This window comes from Bos mutus, chromosome 2 (assembly GCF_027580195.1).
Source record: "Bos mutus isolate GX-2022 chromosome 2, NWIPB_WYAK_1.1, whole genome shotgun sequence".
Taxonomy (NCBI): Eukaryota; Metazoa; Chordata; class Mammalia; order Artiodactyla; family Bovidae; genus Bos; species Bos mutus.
This window is the reverse complement of record NC_091618.1, coordinates 13,867,288-13,884,646: the sequence shown is the minus strand read 5'-3', so window position 1 is coordinate 13,884,646 and position 17,359 is coordinate 13,867,288.

Genomic DNA, 17,359 nt, shown 5'->3' with positions numbered 1-17,359 from the left:
AATGTAAAATTATTAGTACAGAATTGCCGTGAGTCCCATTCTCAGGCCTTGCAAGTGGCTTAACAGAGTGAAGGACCTTGAGGTTTAACTTTCATTCACTCTATGATAAATCTGCTTCTGGTCTGGAAGCTGCAGGAAGCAGAGTCCTTGAGGAAGGCCTTGGCTGGGCAGGCAGCCGCAATGCTGGGCATTCTCTGTACACTGCTGCCCCCTTGAGGCCTATCCAAGGATTGAGGCGGGAGCCTCCAGCTCCGGGAGACAGCAGTGGGGTGATTCCTGAAGGAGGGAGTCAGGAGGCAGATAGTCTTGATCTAAGAAGTGAACTCCAGCCTCACAGACCTCCTTCCTATTTCTAGGCATATCTAGACTCCAGAATGAGAGCTAGCAAGAACAGAGTAGGCCTAAGGGAAAGCAGACCCTTAACGATAACATTCCTTACGTTTCCATGCTCCCAACAAGCCCACTGGGGAAGTTAGCTCTACCTCACAAAAGAGAAACTAGGGTTCAAACAAATTAGTCAGCCTGTCCAAGTTCAGAGCTAGCAAGCAGTGGTGTCTGGAGGTGAAGCCAGGCCTGCCTCGCCCCAACACCTGGCTTCTTAACCATTATGGTATGTCGTACGTCTCATACACACTTTTTCTTGAACAAAGCAGGGCCTGAGTAAATGAAGAGGAGAGAAAAAGGAGGAGAGGATAGATGAATTTAGAAATATATATCAATGCCAAATGCTAATCATTTAGGGGAGAAATCAAACAGGCACGTAGATGCATCACTTAATATAAAAGACCCGTGGCCGTTTATTTGTTGTTAGAAGTAGCTACTATTGTGTCCCCTTCAACCACCCCTCCTGTGGGTGGGAAAGGCAAGGTGGGATGGAAGGGGCAGGGGGATGGACAGGACAGAACAGTGCAGAGAAAAGTTAGTGTAAGAATTGAGTTCCAATGTGAGCACAGATATTTGTGGAAGTTCCACATACAATTGGAGTTTTACTCAAACCTCCCCTTCCTCCAGGCTTCCCTCTTAGCTCAGTTGGTAAAGAATCTGCCTGCAATGCAGGAGGCCCCAGTTCGATACCTGGGTCAGGAAAATCCCCTGGAGAAGAGAAAGGCTACCCACTCCAGTATTCTTGGGCTTCCCTTGTGGCTCAGCTGGTAAAGAATCTGACTGCAACGTGAGAGACCTGGTTTCGATCCCTGGGTTGGGAAGATCCCTTGGAGAAGGGAAAGGCTACTCAATCCAGTATTCTGGCCTGGGTCACAAAGAGTCAGATAGGACTAAGCAACTTTCACTTTCCCCTTCCTCCCTGTCTTCCTGTCTCAAAACAGTCCCCCTGAGGACTACATATCACAGGCCCTCCAAGCCCTGTCAGGCTCTGGGTTTAGCACCACCGTCTCCTATAGAAGATGGTTCTCCAGAAGGCTCCTATTGGAAGGATGACCAGGGGGCCTGAATGCCCCTTCCTCCACAGCCTGATGCTGCATGCAGAGCAGGGAGCCTGGCCCTGGAGGCAGAGCACAGCAGGGTGGGGTGTCCTGGGGGGCCCAAAGCAGGAGCTGGAGCAGCCAGGTGGCTAGAGGGCCTGGGACCCTCTGCTCCCCTCCTTTGCTGCCATAGAGCTTCAGCCTTAAGTCTCCTCCCCGGGCCCGGGCCCAGAGGCAGGTCAGAGTCAAGGCCAGATGCACACTGACTTTGGCAAGTCACCAGGGCGAGGGGACTCCCTCAGTTCCTCACCCCAAGCTCCAACCAGTGTGGTCTAAGCTTCAGTCACCCGAGCTCAGGTCCCACGGCCTCAGATGGATGGCCTCCCACCTCGATGGAGGCTGGAGGCAAGCAGCTGAAGGTGGAGCTCATGGAGGCCAGGCAGGCGCCTGTGAAGGGGAAAACCAGCTGGCCGCCCACGTCCAGCAGGACCTCCTCCAAGAAGAGCTTGTCAAAGGCATCACAAGTGTGGCCTTTGAGGTTGCAGGGGAAGAAGGGTGACTTGGGGAAGGGGGGTGGCTTGGGACAGAGCTCCTGCAGGGACACAGGGGAGGGGAAGCAAGGGGTGGAAGACAGAAAGTCTCATTCCCCTTCACCCGCTCACCCAGAAAGAGCACTAGCGGGGCATAGGTGTGTGCGTGGCTGGAACTCACTCCTCTTGCACGGCCTGGCGGAGTCGGGCTGGCCCGCACACGAGGCCTCAGGGCCTCATCTGTATAATATGAAGCTGTCGGCTCCAGCTATTGCTGTAAGGCAGAGGTTGAAAACTCAGTTACCTAAGGGGCCAAGCAGGTAACATAAATGAGAAAATGGGCCAGCTTAGTCTTACAACAAACTGGAAAAGTCAATGCCTCTGCAGGGAGGGCAGCTTCTCTTTTGGTCCCGTGGGTCTGTCGGATGCTGGACATGTGCTATAAATTTGATTTACTTGTTGCCATGATGGATCGCAGTTCTACATCGTCAGATCCCTCAAATTTTTGAGAGGGCCTGAGAAGTCCAGGCATTTGTGAAATATGTCTATTTAAAATATATATATTGGCAATTATATATTTATAACTATTGTGGGACCCAAACAAATCCAGAGATCTCCTGTTTGTAACCTCTGCTCGTAAGGCACCTCTATTTTCAGGATGTGAGCTCAATGGGAAGAGAGGCAAATACACACACAAAGACACATGTCCAGAGACACCCAGAAACACACACACACACACATATACACAAGCAAATTTGTGCACACACTAACGCATTCATTGGCCAGGAGTGAAAGTCAAAATATTTACAAACACTGTGGCCTGAGTGTCATCCCATCAGAAGGGACAACTACCTTCAGCTGAAGGAGGGTCTCAGAGGCCCCACTGGGTCAGATATTGGGGTTCTGGCTTCTGGATCATGGGACCCAGACCGAGAAAAGCTATTTAACAATGGAGAAGAATCTTAATATTCCAGAAAACAGGTCCACTGGTGCATCCTGGTGACCAGCCACCTTGCCTCACTAGGCCCATATCACCAGCTGCTGCAAATGCTCCAAGCCGTGTGCATGTGTGTGTGCCCACAGGTTCACTAATTAGCAAGGACGTCCCAGTCTCTGGGGTCCAGCACACTCACTTCTTCCCAGTTAGGGATGCATAGGGTGTCTAGGGGTGGGGGACCATCTCTTAGCCAAGAGGCCCAGCACCTACTCCAGCTCCCTCTGGCATGGACAAGAGCCTGAACTGTGAGCCACTCCCCTGCTCCCAGTTTCAGGCAAGAACCCTGGATGGGGCCATGAGGTGCCCGTGAGTCCCTGCAGCGTGCCAGGCATTGTTCCAGGTGCTGATAGCTCTAGCTCAGAGTCCCCTCTAATAAACTCCGTTGGGAGAAGAAATCAGGGTAGCTGCCTGGAAGCGGCTGGTGCCTTGAATCCTGCTTAGCCAATGGCTTCTCAGAAATGGGGGAAGGGAGGCTTGGTAAAATATTCCCATTTCCAGAGATATCATTCCCACCAATTGGGTTTCTGCACCAACCACTCTCAACATCCTGAATCCCCTTTTGCTAAGAAAACTCCAGTGTTCTACTCCCCGGTGTAAGGAAGGAGCACAGCCTTTGGGTCAGGCTCAGTCACACACCTAAGCTCATTTCCCCCTCCATGAAGTGGGGATGCCCCTGGCACCGTGTGGAGCTATTGGGAGGATCGAGGAGAGCGATCCATGAAGGCCCTGTACACAGCGTGCGGTACATAAAGTGCTCGATGGGGCAAGGGGAAGTTTGTGCTCAGTGGGATTTAGTCTCCGCCTGGCTGCTCAAATCTGACCTTCAGCAGGCCCAGGCTCACCTGGCTGGTACAGTTGAAACTGGTGCCCAGGATGGCCAGGTCACGTGGCACCCAGAGGCTGCTGCTGCACTTCACTGCGTTGAAGGGTGAGACCCGCGGCAGTACTTGGAAAAAAAGTACTGGGCGTGGCAGTACCAGCACACCCAGGTCGGCCACCATGAAGGCGTCTCAGCGGTCCCGCCAGGACAGGGAAAGAGGGAGAGAAGCTTGTTAGTAGGTTGTCTCACCTAATCCTCACGTACCTCTGTGAGGTACAACCTACCTTAAAGTTGGAGAAACAAAGGCCAGAAAGAGGCAGTCACTGCTCCAAGTCACATAGCAAGTACATGGCAAGGACAGAATTTGAGTCCAGGTTTCCAAGTCCAGGGACTTGCTTTTAACCACTTTTCTCTACTGCCTTTTGACTTATGCCCCTCTCCTTGGTAGGAAGGGGAGATCTGTCAAGCCAGGGAAAGGCTCTAGGCTACTTATTCTACAATCGTTCAACAAAGATTTCCCAGCACCTACTCTGTGCCAGGCTCTACCTTGGCTGCTGGGGAAAGAGCAGTGAAGAGTACAAAATAAAATCCCTGCCCTGTGAAGCTTCTACTAGCTGAACCCGAGACAGGCAGGTATGAACTCATGCAACGTGTGCTCAGGCACGGCGCCAGGGGGCAGAAGTACTGTAGAAATTATTCCCATTTTGCAGATGTGGCCACTGAGGCTCTGAGGGCTGGTGTACTTCCCCCAAGTTCCCACTGCCAGGGAGCAGCACAGTGGAGACTCAATCCCAAGAATAAACGTCTTCAGCTGAGACCTGTACATCAATCTATTTTGAGATGTTGTCTATTTTTTTCCCCCGCTTCTCTCCTCCTCATTGATGCCAGTGGCTATTTCTGTAATTTATGCCCTCAGAGAGGTATGTGGCCAAGGTAAAAAGAGGGTGCAAGCCTTTCTGGCTTCCCTGGGGCTTAGCCCTTGATGAAAAAAAGTTGCTGAGCTGCAAAAAGAGTGTCTTTAGTAACCCTGATAGATGGAAAGAATGAGCCTATCTTCGTCACTCAGTGTTCAGGTCACATCCCCCCTCCCTGGCGCCACCCCCCCTCTCCGTGTGGACTGCTGAGGTCTCTGTGACCTGCTGGCCTTCCCAGGCTAAAGCCACCACCTTGGGACTGCATTGCCCCTGGGATGTCAGCCCTCCTGCAGGCTTACACCCCACATCTGTGCTCTGACCAGAGCCTCTCCTGCGTGTTCCAGGAAGGCAATTCAGCCAGGAGCCTGCTCCTTTTCTGATGCTTCTGCTAGCCCTGCCTGGGCAGGGGGTGGCAAGGACCCAAGGATAGCAGAGATGGCAAGTCTCCTACATCTTGGTGGCAAAGAAATTGATCTCCACCCAGAAGTGAACTCGCTGTGTGACCTGGACAGTATTCTCCCTTTCCTCTTGCTGCCAAGTGGCCTGGTATAGCAGAGGAGTTAATCTCATGGGCTTGAAATCAGCCTGGTTTATTGCTCACTACCTGTGGCGCTGTGGGCAAATTACCTGACAGCTCTGAGTCTCAGTTTGCTCATCTGAAAAATGAGGGGCAGTGACCTCAAGGGGCAACGATGAGGATCAAGTGAGATAATGTACATAAGTGCTTCACGATTGCTGTTGGTGTTTGTGTTTGCCTTTCTGTCCCTATGAACTGTCTTCACCAGATTATGATGGCTTGAAGACAGGGACCACATATTCTGCATTTCTGGGTCTCTGGTAATGCCCTCTAGGGTAAGACTTGGCACAGAATTTGCTTCAGGGAGTATTTGTAGAATAAGTAAGTAAAGGATGCCATAGCTAAGATATGTGAGATCTAGGATACAGATCAAGGTCTGTCTGCTCTACAACCTGTTTGGGATCCAGAAGAGAAAAATCAATAGGACAGAACTGACAGCCCAGAAACAAAACTCAGAAAAAAACATTTCACATACCACCAAGCCCTGAAAATCAAGTTTTTGTAGAACAGCTGGTATCGAGACAACAGATAGCAATATGGAAAATAAAATGTATTTATAACCTCACTTCTAACCAATACAAATGTGACATGATTTAAAGAGTCAAATATATGCTTTTAAACAATCCATAAAATATATTAAAAATATAGAGTCAATTAAGTGTCATATATTTGGGGGAAGGTGATGCTTTAAGCTTGGATGTGACAAAAGAGATCATAGTGTGAACATTCAGATTTGATGGCATCTGATTTATAAATTATGCACACTCATACACTCAGAACTCGTTCTTTCTAGGAATCAGGAGACCTGTGAAGGGGTGCTGATGTGCAGATTAGCTAATGTGGGAATGTGACTTGAATAAGCCTGCCCTCTCAGGTTTAGAGTCAACTGTGAAACCCAAGAAGCAGTATAATGCAAAGATTAAGATGGATTGAACTCCATCTCTGGTCAAATTACTTTACCTCTCGGATCCTCTATTTTCTCATCTGTAAAATGGAAATAATATTAGGATAGGACCCTAGGGCTGTTTTGAGGATTAAATGAGACAATCCAAACCAGGCTCTTAACTTAAACCTGTTGGTTTAAATTACTGGGATTTGAGGACCATTTCTGGGGCATAACCTGGCCTCTAAAGGCACACCTTACCTTAGTATAAGCAGGTCCTCTGCAGATGGCTCTGACCGCCCTGCCTTCCTCTGCGGGCTGGGACCTGCAGGTGCAGAGGTCAGGTGAATACATGACCCTCCACACAGCCTGCCTGACCATCTGCATATTTTTTCTGGAACATCACTGTGGACAAGGGAACAAGTCTGGTACTCCGAACTCAGAATGGAATTGGAATATAAGGGGAATTACTGGGGTTAGGTCCTGTTAGATCCTGGAGTGGCCATGTGGAGATATGCCAAGGTACTTCAGATAGTCTTTGTTAAAGGTCATGAAGCTTCATGAAGCTTCTTGCCTTAAATATACCAAAGCCATCTGGTTTGTAGCAAGTCTAGAATCAAAGAAAGATAAGTCAGACCCAATGTTTCCATGATTCCCACAGAGGGGTTTATGAATATTTATGGAAACAAGAATGATTATCCTACCAATGCTAGTATGACTCAGACATCACTGAGAAAGAAAGCTAAATGACTTATTTTTTTTTAATTGAAGTACAGTTGATTTACAATGTTGTGCCAATCCGTGCTGTACAGCAAAGTGACTTAGTTATACACATTTACACATTCTTTTCCCATTATGGTTTACCCTGGGAGGTTGGAGGCAGTTCCCAGTGCTGTACAGTAGGACCTTGTTGTTGACCCATTCTAAACGTGATGGTTTGCATCTCCCAAGCCCAAACTCCCAGTGCAGCCCTCCCCACACCCTGCCTTGGCAACCACGAGTTTGATCTCTGTGTCTGTGAGTCTGCTTCTGTTTTGTCACTCGGTTCATTTGCGCCCTCTTTTAGATTTTAGATCCCACATATAAGTGATATTGTGTGGTACTTGTCTTTGTCTTTCTGACTTACTCTTTTTTTAGTATGATCATCTCTAGTTGCATCCTTGTTGCTGCAAATGGCATTATTTCATTCTTTTTATGGCTGAGTACTATTCCATATCGGAGAAGGCAATGGCACCCCACTCCAGTACTCTTGCCTGGAAAATCCCATGGACGGAGGAGCCTGGTAGGCTGCAGTCCGTGGGGTCTCTAGGAGTCGGACATGACTGAGCGACTTGACTTTCACTTTTCACTTTCATGCACTGGAGAAGGAAATGGCAACCCACTCCAGTGTTCTTGCCTGGAGAATCCCAGGGACGGGGGAGCCTGGTTGGCTGCTGTCTGTGGGGTCACACAGAGTCGGACACAACTGAAGCGACTTAGCAGCAGCAGCAGCAGTATTCCATATATATATACTGACTCTTCTGTATCCATTCGTCTGCTGACGGACATTTAGATTTCTTCCATGTCTTGGCTGTTGTGAAGAGTGCTGCTGTGAACATAGGGCTGCATGTATCTTTCTCAACATAGTTTCACTATTTCTTATAGTCCTTGTAACAACCCTATGAAGCTCTGATTACCATCTGTATTGTACAGATGAAGAATCAGAGGCTCTCAAATATATGTATATATATATGTGTGTGTGTATTTTTTTTTTCAGTTCCCAAGCTTCTCAGAAGTGGCATGGTTCAAACATGGGTCTGTCTGCTTCCAGAGCCCAGGCATTTCCCACTACTAGTTAACTCACTGAATATTCACAACATTGCAGAGTGAAAATTATGATGTTGGCTTTACAGATGGAAGCCTGAAGGTCAGAGAGGAGCAGGCCCTCACCCACCTGGCTTCCAGAACTCGCCGAAGTCATCTCAAGGACAACCTCAGATCTGGGTCTGATGAAGATCAGGGCAAACAGTCAATCTTGGGGGACTAAAATGGCATTCTGTCTTGCCAGTCTCTCCTTCCCAACACCCACCCGACCGCAGAAGACTCTCCGGTCCCACTTAGCCCGCTTATCACATCCTTCTCTGTTCCAAACCTTTGCAGAAGTTTCCTGCTGCCTGAAACCCTTCCCCTCCAGCCTCCTAAGCTAATGTTCATCTCCAGTGTCCAACTCACATGGCTCTGGGTGGTAGTCATTAGAGTGAGCCATCAGCCATTCCCAATTCTCCTCTTATAATTGGTGAAATTATACTTCCCCACAGAATCAATCCATTTAAGCTAAGTTGCGCCACAATAAAAAATCATCCCCAAATCATACAAGTTCATAAACATAAAGATTTGTTTCTTGTTCATCTTATGTTCCCATCATGGGTCAGCTCTGGGTCGGTCCCATCAATCCAGGATTCATGCTGAAGGAGCAGGCACGTTTCTACTCAAAGATCAGTAGCCAAAACAAATCTCATGGTTAAGCTGGATGTCAGTGGGGAGAAGATCCCGATCCTTCCACAGAGCAAGACAGCAAATATTTTGGCAATAATGCAGTCCATCACAGCCTCCATTGCTTTGAAATTAGGCCATGTGCTTTGCTTTGGCTATTGACCTATATGCAGGTCAGGAAGCAACAGTTAGAACTAGACATGGAACAACAGACTGGTTCCAAATAGGAAAAGGAGTACGTCAAGGCTGTATATTGTCACCCTGCTTATTTAACTTATATGCAGAGTACATCATGAGAAACGCTGGGCTGGAGAAAGCACAAGCTGGAATCAAGATTGCTGGGAGAAATATCAATAACCTCAGATATGCAGATGACACCACCCTTATGGCAGAAAGTGAAGAGGAACTAAAAAGCCTCTTGATGAAGGTGAAAGAGGAGAGTGAAAAAGTTGGCTTAAAACTCAACATTCAGAAAACAAAGATCATGGCATCTGGTCCCATCACTTCATGGGAAATAGATGGGGAAACAGTGGAAACAGTGTCAGACTTTATTTTTGGGGGCTCCAAAATCACTGCAGATAGTGACTGCAGCCATGAAGTTAAAAGACGCTTACTCCTTGGAAGGAAAGTTATGACCAACCTAGATAGCATATTCAAAAGCAGAGACATTACTTTGCCAACAAAGGTCCATCTAGTCAAGGCTATGGTTTTTCCAGTGGTCATGTATGGATGTGAGAGTTGGACTGTGAAGAAAGCTGAGCACCGAAGAATTGATGCTTTTGAACTGTGGTGTTGGAGAAGACTCTTGAGAGTCCCTTGGATTGCAAGGCGATTCAACCAGTCCATTCTGAAGGAGATCAGCCTAGGGATTTCTTTGGAAGGAATAATACTAAAGCTGAAACTCCAGTACTTTGGCCACCTGATCTGAAGAGTTGACTCATTGGAAAAGACTGATGCTGGGAGGGATTGAGAGCAGGAGGAGAAGGGGACGACAGAGAATGAGATGGCTGGATGGCATCACTGACTCGATGGACGTGAGTCTGAGTGAACTCCGGGAGTTGGTGATGGACAGGGAGGCCTGGCGTGCTGTGATTCATGGGGTCGCAAAGAGTCGGACACGACTGAGTGACTGAACTGAACTGAACTGAACTGAATGACATGTGAGCTAAAGCGATATGTTACTGGCTTTAAGAGCCAGTACAAATCACCATCTTTTCTTCTGTATGAGCAATCAGCAGACGGTGACTACTCTACAACCTAGGTGCCAAAGTGAGAACTGTGCAGAATGGAGACCCCAGCCAACTCTTCCTGGACATACAGTTTGAGGAGAAAGCAACCTTATCCTTTAAGTACTGAGGTTTGAGGATTGTTACTGCAGCCTAAGCTAGACTGTTCATCTCCATACACACCTCCTTTGATTTCACTGTGCTGACAGAGGATGGTGGGGGATGCTCAGAACTGGACCCAGGGATTGACCAGTCAGAAAGCTGCTGATTTTTAAAGGGGACTAAAACACCACAGAACATGTGACAGTTAAGCGCATGGTATTTGCAGAATTACTATGCAGGAGTGTACAACATGTAATTCATTCGTTCATTCATATATTAATCAATTGACCATATGAAGCTGCTCAGTCGTGTATGACTTTTTGCGAGCCCATGGACTGTAACCTACCAGGCTCCTCTGTCCATGGGATTTTACAGGCAAGAGTACTGGAATGGGTTGCCACTTCTTTCTCCAGGGGATCTTCCCAACCCAGGGATCAAACCCGGGTCTCCTGCATTGCAGGCAGATGCTTTACCGTCTGAGCCATCAGGGAAGCATATCTTAATCAGTTAATTCAACAAATATTTATCAAGCACTTACTATGGGCCTGAAACAGTGTAGGCACTGAGGATACAGCAGTGAACAAACCAAAGTCTCCTCCTTCACGGGACTCTCATTGGAACGGTTGGAAAAGATGCATTGTTAAGTTACTTAGGAGAGGGGCATACTTGATGGCTCAGACTGTAAAGAATCCACCTGCAGTGCAGGAGACCTGGGTTTGATCCCTGGGTTGGGAAGATCTCCTGGAGGAGGGAATGGCAACCCACCTGGAGAATTCCACGGACAGAGGAGCCTGGTGGGCTACCGTCTAAGGGGTAGCAAAGAGTCGGACACAGCTGAGCGACTAACACAAACACAAGCGTCCTCAACATGGGTAAAGACAAGGCTTTTCCTCTGCAGAAGCAAGTGTAGGGAGGACCTGAAGAGAGAGAAAGCTGTGGGGAACCCCAGAGAGGGTGGAGAACCAGGTGATCTGGTGTCACAGATTCTCTTTACACTACATACCCAGGGAGTAGCAACGAAGGGGCAATATGGACCAGATCTTCAGCATTTTTCAAAATCCTCTTGACAAACCAAAACTTTAAAGAAAAAAAAACAAAACCAATTGTCTAGTAAGCAAATGAAACAGTGCCCAACATCACTGGTCATCAAGAAACTGTAAAATAAGGTCACGTGATACCACTACATTCCTGCTTCATTTCATATTTCAAATATGAAATATCAGCTCAAGGAGCAAGCACTTCCTCAGAGAAGCTGTCCATCCCCTTCCGGGCAGCTTGGATCTTCTTGTCATGAAAAGTCATAGCTTTGGCTACTTTCCACCATAGGCCTTGACACATTTACAACTCCACATGTGTTTATGTGGCTGTTGGGTTTATGTCCTTCTCCTCCACTGGATTACCAGGCATGATAATTATCAGACATCACTGTAGGCATGATGTCTGCTGCTGACCAGTGTGTCCTAGGCGCCGGAACAAGGCCGGCAGGCACAGGATAGGCGCACAATACATAGTTGGTGAATGAATGGATGGATGAAAGGAGTGAGTGAGTGAATGAATGAGGAAGGCACTATCATTGCCATTTTACAGGTGAGAAACTGTGTCTCCAGTTCTTCAAGAAATGTGTCTAAAATCACCTTACTCACCTGTACGCATTACACACCTCAGGGTTCACGTCCTCCCAGAGAGTGGATCAGTTGTCCTGCCTCATTATTGAATGTCCTGAAGACTCTTAGCTGAGTGGAGGCATCTTACTCAGACTGTGATCGGTGATCTTAAGCATTCTTAGAAAAGTCTGAACAGTACAGTAAGATGAGGTCAGGGCTCAGGCAGGCCTGTCTCCAGGCATTAGTTAAGATCTTAGGATTCAACTCAGAGAGGAGACTTACCCCGCATACATTCTGGCTTACTGCCTGAGGAGAGGTGGTACATGAGGCCGTGGAGTCCTTCCCTCTTTCTCTGGACAGCCAGTGGCATGGTGTAGCCTCGTATCAGAGGGGGACATTCACACATTCACAAACACAATTTTAGTACCTGCTCCCACATGTGTATATACCCAAGAAATATGAAAACAAGTATTTAAACAATACTGTACATGAATGCTCATAGCAACATTACTCATAATAGTTTAAAAGTGGAAACAATCCAAATATTCATAAATAAAATGTGGTATATCCATACGCTGGAATATCTATCATTCAGCTGTAAAGAGAAGTGAGGTACTGATATATGCCACATCATGGATGAACCTCAACAACATTATGCTAAAGTGAAAGAAGCTACACACAAAAGGTTGCATATTTTATTTCTACAAAATGTCCAGAATAGATAAATTCATAGAGACAAAGAGCAGATTAGTGGTTACCAAGGGCTGAGGGGAGGAGGGAATAGGGAGTGACTGCTTAATGGAGACAAGATTTCCTTTGGGGAAAATGAAAGTATTTTGGAACTAAATAAAGGCGATGATTGCACAACCTTGTGGATGTATGAAATGTCACTGAAACAAATACCTTAAAATTGTTTATTTCCTGTTATATTAATTTTACCTCAATTTAAAAATTTTAAGTATCTAAAATCCGACCATGGCTGTTATTAAGGAACATGCAATGAATTAATATATTCAAAGCATTTAGAAAAGTCCTCGTTTTATATTATATACTCAATAAGTGATTATTATTATTAACTACTTAATTTTCTATCCATTTTAGAGATGGAGAGACTGAGGCAAAGAATGATGAGGTGACTTCCCCAAACTTGACACAGCTAAAAAATGGACAAGCCTGGATGAAAATCCAGTCTTGCCTGGCTCCAGAGTCCCAGCTCTTTCTGTAACACAAACCTGTGACTCCCTGAAGGTTGCTATAGCAACCAAAGTTCCATCCAGAAAACAAAAGCCACTCTAGGAATTTCAAGCAGAAAGGAATTTAACACAGAGAATTAGGTGTTTGCAAAGAGGGAATCAGGAGTAAAGACAGGAGATGCCACCAGCTTCTAGGGTCAAGAGTCACTGCATAGCTAGATATGAAGAGTTAGAATGTTAGTGCTGGTACCTGGAGTCAAGAACTACAGGCCATCCTGGCCCACGATGCAGTCAGCGCTGCCCCTGCTGACCCGAGGCGGGAGACTGACAGGGGCATGGAGTCATCCAGTGGCTGTAAAAACTCACCTGCAGAAACTCAGACGTCTATCCTGGCTACCAATGGAAGAAGGATGGATTCCACCCTTTTCCACCTTCCAAATACCATGTGAGCATATTTCTTCAAACACTCTGAATTGTACTCATAATCTTGCCGGTAGAAGAGTCTGGAACGTCTAGCTCCTGAGCTTAGAGACCAGGAACCCAGCAAGAGCACAGAATGGGGTGGTGTGGCTGCCAGGTGCCAACAGTCAAGTTCACGCACAGATTCCAAGGCCAGGCTCACTCTGTGACCACCCCTGAGATAGGCACATTAGTAAGTATCCTTTTACTCTTTCAACTACTGCTGGGATTCACTGAGGGCCTACTGTGTGCCAGGCCCTGTGCTGAGCCCTGGGAGTATAGCGGTGAAAGGGCCCAAGTGCCTGAAAAGGTTCCATGTTCCGTGGCCAAGGGAAGGGGGGACTCCCTCTGGGAGACTGACATGGTCAGGCATTGTCAGTCTAGCCAGCAGAGGAGTCTTCTGTCGAAGGAAATTCATCCACTCAACAGATATTCATGGAACATCTACTATATACAGACTGTGTGAGGTACTGGGGACACAGTGGTGAATACAACAGCATGCATGTCCATGTGCTTTTCTCTATTCACCCCCAGGAAGAATCATCCAGTCTAGCAACCGCACATGTATCTTTCATAAGTCATTGGCTTCAGCCCTGGCCTCTCTCCTAAGCTTAAGACTCACATCTATTAATAACTGCTGGCTTGGCCTCATCATCATAACAATAACACATATAATACATACTTGTCCCAAGCACTGCACATAAATTCACTCATTTCAATCCTCATTAATCCTATGAAATGAGTACCGTAATTACTCTCATTTTACAGATGATAAAAGTAAGGGATTGTTTTAAAGTAGACTAAAGTAACTTGGCCTTACAGTTATTAAATGGTCAGAGACCCAACCCAGCCAGGCTGGCTCCGGAGCCCTTGCTCCCAACACCTGAACTACTGTCTCTCAACAGCTCCCCTTGGATGTTCTAACATCCCACACGGAAACGTGATGTCCTCTCCTCTCTGAATCCAACTCCAGTCGTCCACACTGCGATAGATGACGTTCACCCGGCTGGTCAGGTCAAAAGGCGGGACTCATCTTTGATTCTTCTCTTTTATTCACACCCTCTTGTCTAACCTATCAGCAATTTCTATTGACTTTTCCTCCAAAACATTGCCCAGCTCAGCTCACATTACACCATCTCCTTTGCTGTCACCCTAGTTAGCCACCTCCTTCCCTGACTTGGAGAAGGAAATGGCAACCCGCTCCAGTATTCTTGCCTAGAGAATCCTGTGGACAGAGGAGCCTGGTGGGCTGCTGTCCATAGGGTCGCACAGAGTTGGACATGACTGAAGCGACTTAGCATGCATGCATGCGTGTATTCCCTGACTACTCTGGTCATCTCCCGGATGGCCACCCTGCTCCGACTCTGACCTTCTTCCACCCCTTAAATCCTGCTGTCTTTTAAAACATAAACCAGGAACTTCCCTGGTGGTCCAGTGCCTAAGACTCTGTACTCCCAGTGCAGGGGGCCTGGGTTCAATCCCTAGTCAAGGAACTAGATCCCACATGCCGCAACTAGGAGTTCGCATGCCACAACTAAAGATCCCATGTGCCTCAACTGAGACCTGGTACGGCCAAATAAATAAACAAAAATAAATATTTTAAAAAATAAAACAAACTAGTCACATAATACCCTGCTTAAGGGCTTCTGATTTTAGGTACAGAAATGTGATTAAATATATGAATTAAATCATTTAAATGTGATTTTATTTTCATACTTTAGCATGATCTCCAAGGCCCCACAGATGCAACCAAGCCTATGTCATCCCCTCCCCTCTCGCCCACTCCTCTCCAGCCCACCCTGTCCTGACAGCTGTTCCTCAAACACTCCAAGCTCCTTCCAGCCTCAGGGCCCATACACTTGCTTGGAATTCTCTCCCCCAGGCCCTCCCTCCTCTACCTGCCTTCTTCTCCTTCAGGTTTCAACTCAAATGTCACTCCCTCAAAGAGGTTTCCTCCAACTCCTTCCTAACCCTGGCTCAGGAAGACAGTTTTCCAACTCTCCATCCGTTCCTTTCCTCCGTTTATTTTCAGAACGCTTTTCATTATCTGAAGTTGCCTGTGTGTGTGCTAAGTTGCTTCAGTCATGTCCAACTCTTTGCGACCCTATGGACTCTATTCCACCAGGCTGCTCTGCCCATGAGATTTTCCAGGCGAGAATACTGGAGTGGATTGCCATACCCTCCTCAGGGGATCTTCCCCACCCAGGGATTGTACCCACATCTTTTAAGTCTCCTGCATTGACAGGCGGCTTTTTTACCACCAGCCCCACCTGGGAATCTGTTGACCTGCTCGTGTGTTTCCTTAATGTTTACTGAGCCCCTACTTTGTGTCATCACATTATTGAACTTAAAAGTCAAACAGTCAGCTATTTTATCAGCAATGGTGGGTTTATGTGGGAAGAACAGAGAACTGCAATTCCGGATAAGCAAGCCACAGCAAAAATCACAGGCAAATCCAACAAAGGAAAGGAGCTTTACCTTACAGAGATAAAAGAGGAAACTAGGAGGGGTTGTTTTGAACCAAAGTCCACTGGAAAAAAAGTGAGAGTAACTGTGATGATGGTTTCTCATTGGCTGAGTTGCTGGAGTAGTTGATTTCTTTTCTTTTTTTTTGGCCACAGAGCATGGGGGATCTTATTTCCCTAACTAGAGGTCGAACCTGTGCCCCCTGCACTGGAAGCATGGAGTCATGACTACTGAACTGCCAGGGGAAGTCCCCGTAGTTGATTTCTTCTAGGACAAGGGTCAGTTCCCAGGCCCCAGGCTACAGACGTTTCCCTCCAAGGCCTGTTAGAAACCCCACACACAGCAAGCGAGGGGACCTTCCACTGCTGCTCCCCATTATTCGCATTAATGCCCGAACCACCCCACCCCACCCTCACCTCGTCCATGGGAAAATTGTCCTCTGAAACCAGTGCCTGGTGCCAACAAGTTTGGGGACCACTATTCTAGGAGATGCAATGTACATCTTTTCCTGTTGGGGCCTGTAATTGAAGATTCTTCCCCATTGAAGAGAGTTCTGTAATTGACCTGGAGTGGTACTGCAAGAGCTCCCTCTTCTGGCCTCCCAGCTCCAAGCTGTGCTGTGCTGTGCTGAGTCACTTCAGTCCTGTCCAACTCTGTGCGACCCTATGGACTGCAGCCTTCCAGGCTCCTTTGTCCATGGGATTCTCCAGGCAAGAATACTGGAGTGGGTTGCCATGCCCTCCTCCAGGGGATCTTTCTGACCCAGGGACTGAACACGCAGCTCCTGTGCCTCCTGCATCGCAGGTGGATTCTTGACTGCTGAGCCACCAGGGAAGCCCTCCAAGCCGTGAGGTTACCTTTATTCATTTCCACAGTGTGAAGGGCTGTTATCTCCAGCAGCAAGAACAGAGCCATTAAATCTGTTGAGAGGAAGTGGATTTGTCCAGGCTCTGAGAGAACAGACATTGGTCAGATGTCAAGTGTCACTGGAGAATGAGAAGCACTTAACAGAGGACTCAGTCTAACTTGGGGGTCTGGACATTTGAGCCAAGACCTGAAAGATTTAGGTACAGAGATCAGAAAGTAAATATTCTAGCTAGTTTAAACTGAAAAGAATCTATTACAGAGTGTTCAGTTCAGTTCAGTTCAGTCGCTCAGTCGTGTCCGACTCTTTGCGACCCCATGAACCAACCGCAGCATGCCAGGCCTCCCTGTCCATCACCAACTGCCGGAGTCTACCCAAACCTGTGTCCACTGAGTCGGTGATGCCATCCAACCATTTCATCCTCTGTCGTCTCCTTCTCCTCCTGCCCTCAATGGGTTGCCAAGAGTCAGACATGACTGAGCAAGTTGCTCAGTCATGTCTGACTCTTGGCGACCCGTGAACTGTAGCCTGCCAGGCTCCTCTGTCCATGGAATTCTCCAAGCAAGAATGCTGGAGTAGGTTGCCATTCCCTTCTCCAGGGGATCTTCCCCATCCAGTGATTAAACCCAAGTCTCCTTCATTGCCAGCAGATTCTTCACCGTCTGAGCCCCAAGAGAAGCCCTAAATAAAAGACCTGAAATAAACAAATTTCAGACTGAGCTTTCAGGACTGACTCCCAAAATCACACCATGGAACCAAGTTACCAAGATAGCTGCCCTCGCTGTGTACCCCTGCTGAAGCCACCAGGATCAGGGAGCCCCTGCATCACC